Below are 8119 nucleotides of genomic sequence, written 5' to 3'. Positions count from 1 at the left end.
TTCGATTTATTTTATTATTGTACATAGATTATACTGTATATTTTGTAACATTTAAATGATGAGCTGGGAGTTTCTTATCCGTTCTTCTCCCCATGTCAAAGCTCTTTTACGAACCGATGTAGAGTAATGAAGTAATGAAGATATCATATTTCACAGAATGAGGTGGTTTACTTGAATATAAAGGTAATTGGATTTTCATAATCGCTTAACTTGTAATTTCTATACTTTATACTCAATTTCTTGTAGCCATTCTATTCTAACACAGGCATGCGTTGTTCGGGAGGCAAAGTAGCACTTTCTTCAATAGACGAGCCATATGAACCTCTAAAAAATCTCATGAAAACGATGAGTCTGCCGTTTTCTAAAAATAATATAAATAATAAAAACCATGTATTTTAGTGTTCCCTACATATTAAACTACAATCATACATGTATTTAAGCACAAGTGCCGACTAATTCCAGGTTAAACTGGTGGAAATAAGCTGGTGAGAATAATCATTATTATTGATGAATAGCTGAAGTAATTCAAACGATTTGCATACAAGCACGTGTTGTCGAGTCGCCGCCAAACTTGTTCGTTAAGATATATGATAAGTATCGTGCTCACTGGAATAACTAAGTTATTTAGTCATTTTGATCAGTTTGATTTTATTTTGTGTTACTTTAAACTTAAGTTTGACTGATTTGTTGTGGCGTTGACAAAATGAGTGATATAAAGGAACTAATCAATTTAAAAATTGTCTGGTTTATCTGTTCGCAGATGATTAAAAAATAGCTAAAATTATAAAGCAAGAATCTGATGTAACAGATCTATAAGCAAATCTAGACAGACTTCCGGGTAAATGTAGTCTTATAAAATTCAAAAGAAAAAAATGTTCATTAATGAGTTTATACTACGAGGGGAGGTCAAAAAGTTCGCGGAATGACTGGGAAAAAAGATGAAATGATACATTATGTTATTTTTCCTTTTCAATATATTCCCCCTTAACACGAATACATTTTTGGGATCTGGCATATAACTTATTAATACCGTCGAAAAAATAGGTTTTGTCTTGGGCGTCAAAATACGCCGAAATCGCCGACTTGACTTCATCATCGTCTCTAAATTTTTTTCCACGCAGCTCTTTCTTCATCTTTGGGAATAAATAAAAATCGCTAGGGGCCAGGTCTGGACTGTAGGGTGGATGGCGTAGTTGTTCAAAACCGCATCGATGAATGGCAGCCGTCGCAACATGACTCGTGTGAACGGGCGCGTTGTCGTGCAAAAGGAGTACACCTTTTGTCAGTTTTCCTCTTCTTTTTTCTTTAATAGCTTCTTTTAATCGGTCCAATAGGGAAGCGTAGTACTCTCCCGTTATAGAAACACCACGTTCTTTATAATCGATCAAAAGAATACCTTCAGTATCCCAAAAAATAGTCGCCATGATCTTTCCGGCCGATTGCGACACTTTAAATTTTTTTGGGGGTGGTGTGCCTTTTTTGTGCCACTGCATCGACTCCTGCTTTGACTCAGGCTCATAGTGGTGAACCCAAGTTTCATCACCGGTTACAATTCGGGCCATAATTTCTTCCCTAACTTCTCCACAGCGGTCCAAATACTCGCGGGAACAGTTGACGCGCTCACGTTTTTGCAGCGGCGTGAGCATTCTCGGGACCCACCTTGAACACACTTTACTCATGCCAAGATGTTGATGAAGAATATTTAAAATTGTGGTTTCTGATACTCCAACTGATGCTGCAAGTTGTTTCTTCTTCAACCTTCCGTCTTCCAATACAAGTTTTTCAACTTTTTCAATGATTTCCGGCGTAGTGGCCTCAATGGGCCGTCCAGGTCGAGGATCATCTTCAATTGACTCCCTTCCTTGCTTGAAAAGGCCGTGCCATTTGTAAATCATGGTTTTACCAGGAGCAGAGTCTCCGTAAACAGCTAACATCTCTTGCAAAATAGTTTGAGGCGTTTTTCCTTGTTTGGTGAGGAACTTTACGACGGCGCGATGTTCAATTTTCTCCATAGTGGCTAGTTTGTTCCCGATTTACTTGTTCACTCGTTTGTAACTCGAAAGCTAATGACCCAATTAGGCTAGAAATTGGCATATATAGTAATTATGAGTTACTCAAGTAGCGGCTACCTGGAGGAGCGACCTCACCCCCGCCAACCCCGCCATTCCGCGAACTTTTTGACCGCCCCTCGTATATCTTGGGAAACAAATTGAAAGAAACAGATTCCATTCGGGACCTAGGCGTAATATTTGACAACAAATTAAAATTCGACAAACACATAAATTCTTTAGTGACAGCTTCTTTCAAATTGCTCGGCTTTATTCTCAGACAGTATAAAGATTTCTAAAAGATAACAACAATCCTTCAAGTGTACAACAGCTTGGTTCGTAGCATACTTGAATATTGTTGTCAAGTGTGGGGTCCCGGGTACAAAAATCACATTTACATAATCGAACGTGTTCAAAAGACTCATTAAACACATAACCTTCGGATTTAAGATCTCAAGTTAAAGGGAGTGCTACAAAAACAAGCTCGATTACTTTAGGAAAAACTTCTCTATAAAGTTTTCAATGGAAAAACAGATGACAATGAACTGTTGAGTAGATTCAATATAAACGTACCTCGGGGACCTCCTCGCAACCCATGTCCTTTCTTTAAAACTAATAACGCTCGAAAAAAACTTGGACAGGACGCTCCTATAGCCCGTATGTCACGCGTATACAACGAATATGTAAAAACTGGACATTGGTTAATGTCACTGGAATAAAAGCGACGCTCTGGCCAATTAATTAGTGATTAACTTTTTATTATATTCAACATTTGTTCTTGTTCAGAAAACCCATGCAGTTTGCAGTGCAGCGCTTAATGGAAACTCACTGTTGATGAATACAACTGTGAAGAAATCTACTGGATTTTCTCCACTGCGTTTATTGGTTGGCGGTGAAGCCAACATATCTTGTATTCAGCATAGCTCGACTTAGTGAGGTTCTGAGTAGTAACTGCTTAGAATCGAATATTAACGATCACGCTGATCGAGATCTAGCTAGGCAAAGATTACATTATGTGGCAGATAAATTCAAACAATGTGGCGGTTCTGAAAGAAGAAATATGATACACGGAGTAGGTAATATTGTTTACGTAACCAAGACCATAGGCATTTGTACCACTTATAACGTTGAATATTTATTACTTAACAAATATAAGTGCCATAACTCATGTATAACATAAATTATTACATAAATATAAAAAAAAATCAATGGTTCAACCTGGCAATCAAGTAACTATAGACATAAATTCAAATTTATAAAGGTTTTGTCTGAAAAAAGATATGAATTATTTCAATTCAAAGAAATGTATCTATCACCATCATACAAGAAATGTATCTATGACCATGATCAAATATCTTTCTCTTGAAAGATATTTTGAATGGCGCCAAACGTGGGGCCCAGCAACGTTGAAGTTACCCGTCACATATTATCGAGGCATTTAAAGTTCGACACATAGTTTGTTAAACGACAGTAGAGTCTGTAGCTGCACCTACAACCAATAATATGAATTAATACAAATGTCTAATATATAACTTGTAACGTAGCATTATAGATCGTAGAAATAGTAATCGTACATAATAACTGTAATAAGCGTACGCCGAAAGATTCGTTCTGATAAGAACATTTTATTTTATATAACGTAATATTAGCTCTGACAAGAACATTTTATAATATATAACGTAAGTTTAGCTCTGATAAGAACCATTTCATAATGCTGTACATCAACTCATAAATCATACAGATGACCAGTAATAATCTCATCAATGTACGAGTATCGTCACGTTCTCTCAACGATCGCAGATATACTCGCTATTCATGAAATTTAAATCAATGAGCAGCAGCGTAGGTGCTGAATGCTCAATGACATCGTATGATCGAGGTTCGACGCGAGTTTACACAAACTGCGATAGCATTAGTTTTAGAGCGAGATAGAACACATAATATTATTCTCAATTCTTATTGAATGAAACCTTTTACTATTGGTTAAAATGTAAGCTCTAGTATTGGTGTGTATTTTCTGAACTTATAAATATTTTTTAAGTAACAACTGTAATTGGGTAACTAGTTTTAAGGATTTTGTATATATATCATGTAACTTTTAATAAATCATATTTTCCACATATTCCTCACAGTCAAGCAGTTGTTTTATTTAATCGCCAAACGCTCAGTCTCTAAAAGTCCCTAGTAGCCAACGGTCTCCATAGAAAAGACGTATAACGCCACTATAGACCGGAAGAATCTATCAATGTGAAACATCCAAAGACTGTTTCACTGAAGACGTAACGAATAGTGAAACTACTTCTTAAAAACATTAAATAGATTTAATTTCAATGCCAACATTTCTTAACTAACGGCGCGCCCCTATATTAGAAATCCCCGATTTAAATAGAGAGTTTTAACAAACAATAAAACTTAACTATTATTTTTTCTGAGATATCCGGAATCCATATTGAGTCAAAGCCTTGCTTTTCAAGCGTTTTCGATGCGAACGACATCTATCTCCCTTCCGGTTTGTGCGTGCAGTGCCACCTAGTGTTTCTTTTATGGACTAAAGTTGTTAAGTTGGAATGACGCACAAAATCTTTTTCTCATTATAAGACTCAATGTACCAGGTAGACATTACCTGGATTCCGGATATCTCAGGAAAAATAATAGGTAAGTTTTATTGTTTCTTAACACTCTCTATTATTTGTTTCGTCTTCGATATCCGGAATCCATATTGAGTGATATGTTTATTATCTCCTGGTACTCTTTCCGATGATGCTATAATGTGTTGATTACATAAATAAAATTAAATGAGAATTAATTAAAGTTGATATATTAATTGGTATACAATAATTAAAGATCAAAATATCATCTATGTTTGTTTCCGAGTCATGGATGTTTAAATGTAATTATGTATGTTTATATGAATTTATGTATGTTTAAGTAAGTATATTGTATTAAATATATCATTGTCTTGTAACCCATAACACAGGCTATATATAGCCCAGTCATATTAGGTAAAAAAAGGGGTCAACCTCGGAATGAAAGATAATAAATGGCAAATTGGTATGAACCTTTGTTTTGTCATTCTAAATGTTGTCTCAAAAGTCACAATCGTTATCGTGTCCGCGTCTCAAGATATTCAAGGTCAAAGGTCACAAAAATCGGTTTTTCGCGAATATCTGGCTTCCTATCGGTTAAATGAGATTTGCATTTATTATAAAAGTTGTAGGCTATAAAATTCCCTACAACTTTTGTTTAAACTTTTTTTTCATACGACCAACCGTTTTGAAGGTAGAGCGCGAAGTGCACATCGTACAGTCATATACGGCCTAATGCAAGGTCAAGCGTGAGTTATGGTTATCAGTACGTTATAAAGTCAATTATTTACTTGGAAATTATAATTATTAAACAATGCCTATTATTTATGTACTAACTATTAATTATTTATATTTAATTAAAGTAAGTAACTTGATTATTTATATATAATTATTCATATTTAACTATTTAAGTATAAAATATTATTAATTCTGGATTATATATTTTAGTTTTATTTTAAGTTAACACGACATTATATATCTTTTCTTTAAAACGCGTAAATTTCTCAATACTTATATACCTGGAAATACTTGTCCCTACCCTATGCCCTTTTCTATTCATTGCCGGGACAGATGTTCTATAGTATTCAAGGCCACTCTCTCCACTTTGTATGAGTCAAGATTATTCGTTAGTTTGAAATTGTACCGTTGCAACTACGGACGTACGGTTTTAAGAGCTATGGCTGATTTGTGTTTTATATGTGATAAGAAACTTTCAGAAGGTGTTTCTGTGAATGTCGTACGTGGTTTACAAACTTTAAAAACTGCAAGTATTGAAAGAAATGATGGACATATAGACTATTTAAATACTTTAAGTTCTGTAAATGTGCATTCCGAGTGTCGAAAAGTGTACACGTGTAAAAATGTTATTATTGCATCAAAACGACGCACAGATGAGAGTGAACCTTCAACGTCAAGTGCACCTCGTAAAAAACGAAATGAAGTCTTTGATTTTGGAAAGTTATGATTATTTTGTGGCCAAGAAGCTGATGAAATAGCAGAAAAGAAAAAAAAATTAAAGTATAGACGGACAATAAGTAATGTAAGTACTCTTGCATTCAAAGACAACGTAATTAAGAGAGCAGAAGAACGAAACGATTCCTTAGGAGAATTAGTAAAGGAACGTATATATTACGAGTATGATTTGATCGTTGCTGAAGCAAAGTATCATACTATTTGCTATACCAACTTTTTAACCCGAGTACCATCTGCAGATAAAAGCCTCGCCAAGATGATCAAGTCACTCAAGCAATGAAGGAGATTTTTTATTATATAGAAAATAATGAAGATTCTCAATTTACTTTGAAAGAACTTAAAGATGCCCCTACGGAATACATACCTGACGATAAGACAATTATTACAAAATTACAACAAAAGTATTTAACTGATATAATAATCACAAAAAAAAATTGGATCATTTACAATTATATCTTTCCGTGATACACAGCTTAACGTATTATCAAAAGCTTGGTACGAAAATAAAAAAGTACTCCTGTAGAAGAACGTCTACGGATTGTAGAAGCTGCTGCGGCTATTATTAGGGAAGACATCAGATCATCTGTAGTTGAAACAAAAACGTATCCACCTCCGAATAAAATGCTAGATTGTATTAATGAAGAAATACCAAAAACATTATCACATTTTTTGGAAGAAATGATATTAAAAAATAGAAAAGGACAAGTAGATCATTTAAAAACGAAATGCACATCTATTAGCCACGCAATAATGGCTTCGATACGAGAACGTTCATTTTCATCACAGCTACTGTTGGGCCTTTCCGTATTTCTTCACAGAAGATATGGGTCTAAAAAATTGTTGGATGTTTTATCATCTTTAGGATTTGCTGCATCATATAGTAATACCATACAGTATGAAGTTTCATCAGTTTACCATCCACAACCTCGTATTTTACCATCAGAGTCTGGTGCGTTGGTACAATATGTTGGAGACAATGCAGATATTAATGTCAGTACTCTTGACGGTAATAATACTCTTCACGTTATGGGAATGATAAAAATAATTACTCCGAAAGATGCTGTAATTTATGATGATCGCATAAAAAAATGTACAACTAAACCGAGTGCAAAAGAGTTAGCAGCAATATCACATGTATCTCTTTTAGCATATGAAAAGCCAGTTGTACCTGGGTACAGCAAGATTCAAGTCCAAAATCTACATGATGATCAAGTACTGATTGAAAAAAAATTTAATGCAGTTGATTTGTTGTGGTTATACGGAAAATGGAAGAATCTTTCACCGTTGCCAGGGTGGAATGGCTATCTTCAACAACTTACGAAAAATAATCAAAATTTTTCAACTTCTCAGGTTATATTTCTACCTTTCATTGATCATCCTGCCAGTAATTTAGACACAATTTATACAACTTTACATAGTGCTATAAATATTGCCAAGTCACATCAACAAAAAACGTGCATAATTACATTTGATCAGCCCCTGTACTCACAAGCACGTGAAATGGTTGCTGCGTCAGATGCAAACTCAGACTTGTCTAAAACAGTTGTCAAACTTGGAGGATTTCATATGCTCATGTCTTTTCTTGGATGCATAGGACATGTAATGGACGGTAGTGGTCTCAAGGAAGCTTTAAGTAAAATATATGCTACAAATTCGGTCGACAAAATGTTGAATGGTCACGCTTATGCAAGAAGTATCAGAGGCCATATATTATTACGACTTGCATTATCAATAAAGATTTTTGAAGAGATGAAAATTGAAAATTGTGTGTTAGATGAGTTAATTGAACAGATAACTAGTCGAGATGTTTCCTACGAAGATGTTGAAGGATGTACGAGCAGCTCCAACTCGTTAATTGATCAATTTCAGGATAAACTAAAAGAATTAAAAGCTCGAGGTCCCACGGCACAGTTATGGGTGCAATATTTTGAAATGGTATCAATAGCCCTAGATTTCATTCGCGCTGAAAGGCTGGGACTTTTTCAAGAACATTTGGATGCAGTGCGAAAAATG

Source organism: Leptidea sinapis, chromosome 2 (genome assembly GCF_905404315.1).
Source record: "Leptidea sinapis chromosome 2, ilLepSina1.1, whole genome shotgun sequence".
NCBI classification, from domain to species: Eukaryota; Metazoa; Arthropoda; class Insecta; order Lepidoptera; family Pieridae; genus Leptidea; species Leptidea sinapis.
Note: the sequence above shows the minus strand (reverse complement) of the source record.